The sequence below is a fragment of the Fukomys damarensis genome, unplaced genomic scaffold (assembly GCF_012274545.1).
Source record: "Fukomys damarensis isolate Sample0158 unplaced genomic scaffold, DMR_v1.0_HiC HiC_scaffold_5, whole genome shotgun sequence".
In the NCBI taxonomy this organism is placed as follows: domain Eukaryota; kingdom Metazoa; phylum Chordata; class Mammalia; order Rodentia; family Bathyergidae; genus Fukomys; species Fukomys damarensis.
The window spans coordinates 44338002-44347068 of record NW_022900917.1 but is presented as its reverse complement, the minus strand read 5'-3'; the positions used below and the strand labels follow the sequence as shown (position 1 = coordinate 44347068).

The window sequence follows — 9067 nt, the reverse complement described above, 5'->3', positions numbered from 1 at the left end:
ATCACTTCTAAGCCTTTTGGCTAAGATCAAGTGTAAAATAAGTTGATTCATTGAAAGAAAGAGACGGACAAGTTGATAGATAATAAAGCAATTTTTTTCAGTGCTGGTGATCAAACCCAAGGCCTCACACGTTAGGCAAGCACTCTGCCACTGAGATATACTCCCGTCCCAATGAGGCAATTTTAAAACATATATGTAAAATCTTAGTAGTAGTCCTACTAGTACTTACAGTAAAAGCTTTTCCACTTCTATGCATGTTTAAATTTTTTTGTGATAAATCTATGGTGAAATGTTAGCAAGCACTCAATAAATATTAGTTGAACTTTGTAATAAAGATGGCACAATAGCACTAAAATGCAGTGGTGTTTTATTATTCCTTTTTCCAGACCAAACAAGAAAAGCCATTTTCATTTGATGCTGCAAATCTCTTAAAATAATGTCTTACCTATATTTCTTTCATTTTTAACAGAATGTTCATGGGTGTTCAGGCAATAGCTGGGAGACAGTGAGGCAGTGAGTATTCTTGATTCCACCAGAAGAATATAAACATTTTTTCTGAAACTTCACTGAAAACAAAACATCATAATAATTTTGGGGCAGGGCCTAGGATAAAAATGACCCCTATATCTAGCTAGACAATTGTCACATTATTGTCACATGGATCCTTATATAATTTATCCTCCCCACTTTGAAAGGACAGAATCCTATTTCCTCAAAACTTAATAAACAGTCCTCACAAAACACAGAACAGCATCTTGCTTGAAAAATTTGCAGTCTTATATTTTTCTTCGGGAATAGGCAGACTGTCTCACCCAATAAATGTAGTTAATGTTCTATAGATCAGTAAAATTGTATTCCTTATTATCAAATATCTTAGAAAAGCAAAAATAAATCTTCAGAGGAATACATCTTCATACTTAACCCCAGAAAAAGTTTCAGAAACACATACACTCAAATTTATACGCATATATATGTAAGCAACCTACCTTCAAAACCCACAAAGCATATAAGAGAAAAAAATGATTGAGACTTAGCAGAAAAAGAAACATTAGCAACAGACCCACTAACACTTCAAATAAAAGCATCACCAAACATAAAATATGAAATGTCTTCTTGTTTGTTTAATGAGATGAAATTCATACTTGAAAATATTTGCAGAATTCGAAAAGGAATCAAGTGTAATTTCTATAAAATGGAAATAAAGTTAGAAACATGAATGGATTTATTAAAACATTCAATTAGACAGAGCTAAAAAAAGGAATTAGTGAATGGAAATACAGGTCAGAACATTTTTTTAGAGCAAGAAGAGGACAATAAAAATAAAAAAGACTAAGAGACATGGAGGCTTTTATGGAAAAGTCTAATATATATTTACTCAAACTACTGATAGAAAAAACCTATCTGCTGGATAATATAATTTTGTTCATAGAAAGCCATAATAGTCTAAATTAGACTGATATTAATGAGAAAATTTAGTAACAGGGCTGCTGATTCAAAAAAAAAGCAATTGTATTTTTATTTCAACCCCAAATTACAAAGAATTATAAAATATATCACTTCAATTATAGTCACATCAAATATATGACCAAGAATAAATCTTTCATGTTATACAAGACTATTATATAGAAAATTACAAATTTTATTGAGGAATACTAAAGAAGACCTAATTAGCTGAGTATGGTGGCATACACCTGTAATATCAGCACTCCATAGGCTGAGGTAGAAGGATCACTTCAAATTTAAGGCCAGCCTGGGCTACAAAGTGAATTCAAAGGCACTACATAGTGAGACCTTGTCTCAAAAAAAAAAAAAAAAAAGACAAATAAATGGCAGAATATTCAATATTCCTGGATTTGAAAACCAATATTGTCACTAGTTTTAATTTGTAGAATAAATGAAATCAGAATTCCACAAGGTTTTCACGGAAAAATAAATATGTCTAAAACCTTTACAGAAATGCAAAGGAACAAAGATTCCAAATAGTCACTCTAATTTTTCAGGGAAAAAAATATATATTTCCAACAATGAATCATTGTCCAGAATTCATAGAGAATTCCAAAGAGTAACAAAAATCAAGAACAACAAATGTACAGAAGTCATAAACAGGTTTATCTGAAAAAGGAAATATGAATGGCCCAAATATATATGAAGACATACTCACCTTCATTATTGATCATGAAAATCCAAATTAAAATGATAATAAAGTAGCTTTTCAAAAACAAAAGCCCAAGAAAAATCAAACAGGCAATAATATACAACCACAAACACTTATACACTGCTGCCAGGTATATAGATTGCTTTAATCTTATTAGAAATGTGGCACTACTTCATGCTAAAAATACTTGCTCAACTTTTAGTCTAATCTCCTTCAAATATGCATTCTAAATTTCAAGGGGAAAAAACTAAAAATTGTATTTCTAAGACATCCTACAGCAAGGGTTCCAGAATGATTCAAGGTTTAATCTGTCCGATGTCCGCAGTAAAATTTTTACTGAGTTAAACAAGGCCTAAGATATTATTTTTGTTAGCAGGGATTATAATAATGGCTTTCAATTCTGAAAAGTGGTTTCACACCAGAGAAACTATTAGGTGTTTACATGTGTGTCCTATTTATTTCACTTAAGAGTATGGCCTCAATTTGCATCCATTTACCTATAAATGATTCTAGTTTCACTCTCTCTCTCTCTCTTTTTTTTTTTTTTTTATACCGGGGACTATTAGGTGTTTACATGTGTGTCCTATTTATTTCACTTAAGAGTATGGCCTCAATTTGCATCCATTTACCTATAAATGATTCTAGTTTCACTCTCTCTCTCTCTCTCTTTTTTTTTTTTTTGATACCGGGGATTGAACTCAGGAGCTTATATTTGCAAGGCAAATGCAGATTCACTCATCTAGGCACATGGATGCTTATTCTCTGATGAAGGTAGCAATGTAAAAGAGTGGGAGAAATGGACTTTTCAGTAAATCATGCTAGGTCAACTGACTACCTGTTTGGGCCGGGGTCCTTGACCACTATCTTATACCTTATCCATGAATTAAATCTAAATATGAAAAGTAAAGACACAGGAAACTATCTTCATTATTTTTTGGTAGAAGAGGATTTCTTAAAATATAAAAAGAATTAACATAATTACAATATAAATGAATTTTAATACATTGAATAGTACTGTAAATTACTCTCTACTTATCAAGATCAATCTTAAAGAAAATAAAAAATAAAAAAACCCACAAAGAAAAGGTATCTAAGGGGCTGGGATTTAGCTCAGTAGTTCTACCACCTGCCTCACAGGTGCAAGGTCCTGAGTTTGATCCCCTGTACCAAAAAATAAAAAAGAAAAGGTATCTAGCACACATATAACTGACAAAGCTCTACTATTCAGATTATAATATTTAGAACTTCTAAAAATCAACAAAAATGCTATTCATTGAAAAGGTGCCAAAGACTTCAAGTGAGCAATTCAAAAAAAATAATATTCAAGCGAGGTGTGGTGGTACACACCTGTAATCCCAGCACTCTAGGAGGCTAAGGCAAGAAGATCAGAACTGCAAGCCCAGCCTAGATAATTTATTAACTTAGCAAGACACTGTCTTCCCTCCAAAAAATAGAAAGGCAGAGGCCTGGGTAGGCTGGGAAATGTAGATCAGTACGATACTTGAGGAGACATAATGAATAAGGAGAAAAACACAAATACAAAATAATAGAATATTATTGAACATCTACCAGAAAGGCAATTTTTAAAAAACCAACATTGATAAGTGTTTTCAAGAAATGCCTCATTGGAAACTCTCCTGCATTGTTTGTAGGAATATAAATCTCCAAATATAGTTGTTTTTATTATTTGCAGTAGTTATGTTCTAAAATGTTGCCACAACACAGAGCCAACACTAAACCATTGCTCGTGAGAAATACAAGTTTGGGTTCTTGCAAGCTTTATGTTCACTTTTTCATCAATCAAACAAACATAACTTCATTTTATATGTGGTTCTGTGTAAAGCAACCTTATTTAATATATAGTGTTGATTCATAAACCTTGAACTCACAGCCAACATCATTACAACTCCTGCCTGAACAATGCTTATCTAACACATCTATTCTCTTCTAAGGCATATCATAGAATCTTGTGCTGAGGAACACAACATAGAAGGTTAGCACCATGCTTGAGGGCTTTTTTAAAGGGAAAAACACCAACACAAAACATCAAATGAAAATACATGATAATGAGATAATTAACAATGTGAAATAGGAAAAAAAAGGGCTAAAGATGTAGGAAAAGTGGGAAGGGTAGGGGAAAGGGAATAAGGGAAAAGAAAAAAATATGAGAAAATGAAAAAATGGAAATAAAGAGTTTGTAAATGGGGAGTGGAGGGGGGGTGAAGAGAGGGCAAGGACGAGGGGAAAAAATGAGAACCAAGACCTGTCATGTAAAGGTACAAGATCCCAGTAATGAATGTAACTGTACTGTATACCTAGAATGTACCAATAAACTCAATAAAAAGAAAAAAAAAGAAAATACATGGCATCAATAGACATATAAAGATACTAATTTACAGTAAGAATTTTTCATCTCTGTATTCACTTGCATAATCTTTAATGTAGTCATGTATTTGTACTGGAAGAATGATCGTGGACTACAGATTTTGAAAGCATGTGTCAACCACTTAAAAGTCTAGTTATTGCTCAGCTGCTACAGTTAAGTGATTTTCTGTTATTGCAGAATCAATAATAATTAGTTTTTCTTTCACATTATATCCCACCTAAGATGATGCAATTAATTTGCATATAACTGAAAGTACATTAATCCTTTTCCCTAGAATTTAGTTTTCTATCCCTTTTTTATAGCCATTTTCACAGTGAAAATTGTACTTTGAGGATTTTAACTTTAGGGTTTCAAAATTCAAGATTTTAATATTTCAGGATTGCAATTTTCAGTATTTTAGACTTTAAGGTATTGGATCTTTTGGGGTTTCAGTATTTGAGATTATGGCATTAATAATTGTGTCTTGGGGAATTATAATTAGCACCAGTTTGTCATATGTGTTTCAGGTTATAGCATGTTGCTAAATGTGGGGAAAAAAATCAATGACCTTTGATTTAAACAAATCCATAAGCATATCCAGTTGCCTGCTCTTCCAGCTACAGAGGCTGGAGATCACAAGGGCTTCACCTTATTATTTTAAAAAGCATAGTGAGTTATAGGTCAGGAGCTTTGAACAGGTAAATGGTTTAACTCATCACTTCCCCATTAGCACAGGCCTATAGGTTCTAAGCTCTAATACTGGGTCTAGGTGAAGAGATACTGACCTTGAAAATGGAATTTCTGGACCTCAAAGCCAGTGGAATTAGCATGTACAGAAAAGGTGATTTTTAAAGGTTTATCTGGAGATTATGTTAAATTTGCTTTGCTTTGCTATATTAATTTTAAAATGGTCAAGTTTGAGGATCAAATTATTCTATAAACATTTTTGACTTAATGAAATCATATCTCCACAAATCTGAAATTTTTCATTACACTAATACATCTTCCTCTCTTTTTCCTCTCTCTCCCCCCGCCCTCTTCCTTCTCCTTTTCCTCTTCTCCCTCTAAAGTTAACTGACCCTAACAGAGTCTCAGTGAGAGTCTTTATTGTACTAAGAAGAAAAAGATGTTCTGAATGGAACTTTTTTATCTTCCATTGCTAAATGATGTTAGCTATCAATCGGTTGAGGGTTTTCAATGTCAGGCACTGTGTAAAGTGTTTTATGTGCATTATCTCTTTTAAAGCTCATCGTCAACCTAAGTAGCTAATACTGTTATGGTCCTTACTTCACAGATGAGAATATTGAATCACAGAGAGTTTATTCTGTCCAGATCACATAGAACGTGTTAAATCTGGGATTTGAACCCTGGAATCCAGACACCATGTCACATTGCATATTTTTCAAAATATAAATGCACGTAATGTCACACTCTCCCTTCCAATCCTATATTACTGTAAACCACATTTGGTTTACATTCTTGGCCTCCGTTAACCCCCTTTTTCTGAGCACCACTCACAGGAGGGACTCTTTGCATTTACCTACTATATGACTTCACCCTTTTGATCATAGCTGATTGGGCCAAAAGTAGACACCTGACCTAAACTGGCCAATCATGGTTTCTCTTAACAATCTAAATAGCCATAGCACAGAATCACCAGGAATTGATTCACATTAAAGACCAGGCTCTCAAGTGATAATAGAGTTGCCAAGATTCCAGGAGCTGCCCTGTTAGCCTTTTCCTGTATCCTAGTTTTTGGGTTTTCCTAGAATCCCATAGTTTTCTTTTTATTAATCTAACTAGAATCCTAACTAGAATATAGTCAGTTATTCATTTGACAAAATTTTTGAGCATCTACTATGTGCCAGGTACATAGTAGGAAACTTAATATGTAGAGGCCAATATCAAAACAAGTAATCTCAAAAATAACTATGTAGTGACCACTTGTGAGAAATGCTACAACAGGAAAGTATAGGCACTATGAAAGGCTCCTAGAAAGAGAATTACTTTAGTCATAAATGAGATCATGTGTGCAAAGCACTTAGCACAGAGCTTGGCTTATAACAGGCTTTCAGTGTATATTTCTTGTTCAAATTCTCTCTAAATAAGTCTTGGCACAATCCCTTCTGAGTTGAGACCAATATAGTACCAAACTGGTCTAATTGGCTGCTCATTTACATCCTGCCTTTAGTTTCTGATGAAAGATTATTATTCCAAAAATATCACTTGCATTAATGCTGCCTATTTGTATCATATGCTGTAGAATTTGGACCCTTCCCATAACCCAGCCTCAGGTCTCAGAAGGGAGAGACAGAGATAAGCAAGACTTCAAAGAAAACTGCTGCAAAAGCATTATAGCATGAGGTGGGGTAAATGGTGGCAGTGGGGAACAGTTGTCAGGTCGCCAACACCGCATTCATTTTTTCCATTTGTTAATTAAGGAATCCAGAAGTCCAAACTGCACAGATGAGTTTTAGTGGATTAGAAAAAAAGAAAACTGAGTAAGCCCATCAGTCATCAGCATTGGAAAGACTGCTTTCATAATTCAGAGCAAACTTCTACAAAGATGATCAACTTAATGAAAAAGTGTGTGGGGGTGACAAAGATTCTTCTCTTGATCAATTGTAGTCACTCTTGTGAGCCTTCTAGGACCATTTGTGTACTCCCTTATGAAATTCAGTTTTAGCAAAAAATCCTGAGAAATCAGCTAAGTAAGAACCCCCCACACTTGATATCTGGTCACCCTAGATACCTGATCAGGTTTTTCATACACTTCCATATCTCAGATGGTCCTTCCAGCCTATTTTTTGCAAGGATCTGTTAGGTAGCTTACCCAGAATCTCCCCTTACCTTAACATCCAGGATATTCCCTTAGTAACTTCTGTCCATTGATCTACACCCTATTCTTTGGCTATAAATTCTCACTTACCCATACTGTACTCATAGCTGAGCCCATTCTATCTCCAACTGCAAAATCCTCATTGCAGTGGCCCTTCTACTTATTCTAATATGTCTGAATAAAATCTTCCTATTTATGATTTAACAAGTACTGTATCACTGAATAATGTTTTTTCTTTGGCAGGGTACAAAATTAAACCTATAGTACAACACAACAGTAGGCTCAACTCTTTGTTTTGTGCAATAGATATAGTTTCCTGACCTCAAAGTCCTTTTTTCCAGGTTATTAGGGAGTAGTGAGATGGACATATTTGATTTTGGCTACTCAGTATGGAAGCTATCAAAAGCTGGACAGTAGGAGAGATAAAGAAAGATAAGCCACATGATGAGTAATTAGAGGCTAATTATGAACATTTGTGCTTTTCTAGGTAAATGAACTGGGTTTTAGTTCCACCAGGGTTATTTAGGATTAGTGAGATGGACATATTTGACTCTGGCTGCTCAGTATGGAAACTATCAAAAGCTGGACAGTAAGAGAGATAAAGGAAGATAAGCCACATGTTGAATAATTAAAGGATAATTATGGACATTAGTTCTTTCCTAGGTAAATGAAATGAGCTATCACAAACATATCAACATTACCTTCAGACAGTATGACAAGAATTCAGGCAAAGGGCAAGTTGCTCTTCCCACTGTCAGAAATAATTCCAAAGTCTGTCAGGCTCAGATACAAAGCCCACCTGTGTTGGTCCCTTCAAACCTATCCTCTTCCCTATGTCTGCTGCCATTTTTTCACGTAAATGGCATTGTCAGTTATAGCAGTCATGGTGGTCTTGACCTGAAAGTCATGAGTACTCATGCACCCCTCTCACAGGTATTGTGTACTTCCCTAGAGAACAGGCCAGGAAGTTTAATCCATCGGATTAAGCCACACTGGAAAAGCAAACTGCTTTTTTCTGTGTGTTGTTTAGGAAAACAGAGAGCCATCTGAATAGGAATGGAAAACTCAGAAAATAATGCTTGTGTCTTCAGCATTCTGGAACTTGCTAGTGACTATACTAAATGAATCACTTGTGATGACCTTGGGTGACACTGTACACATAGAAAAATCTTCATCTTTATTTGGGGTTATTCACAGAATCAAATGTTATTTTTCTATCTTGGGTTTTTTGTCAGAGGTTTCTGAAGGAACCACATAATAGGGACAAAGCTGAATAAAATTTAAAGTAGAAAATTTGACTCAAGGATCTTTATCTTCCACCCCTATCAACCCTCTAGTGTCCTGCATTTTCCCATTCCATCTTCCAGGACATTATTTATCCCTAAGGGCAATATAGTTCCTGCCACTGGACTGGGTCTGAGGGAGATCCCTCAAAGAGGTGATGGGCCTCGATTTACTCCCCTCACAGAGTATGTAGTAGGCTTGCTGACTACAATCACAGAAAAAGAATCTCATGATTCATCAGTATGAAGCATAGAAAGATTTAATAGACAAAGAAAGTAAGGGAGAGCAGGAAAAGAACTCCAGCTTGAGTAACTGAAAGGGGCTCAATGAAGCAGGGGTTCAGACTGGCCCACTCACAAAGCACAAGGCCAGCTTCTAAGGATTAGCTGAGATGGGCCACGGTCTGGTTGATCACGATCTCTAT

The 9067-nt window shown here is 35.0% G+C and overlaps 1 non-coding gene across 1 annotated transcript; it reads left to right on the top strand.

Annotated features, from left to right (window-relative positions):
* Window positions 1-186, top strand: LOC117285095. The gene has a single exon (XR_004516084.1). It is a non-coding gene; the product is annotated as a U2 spliceosomal RNA (small nuclear RNA).
* Window positions 187-9067: the final 8881 nt, after the last annotated feature.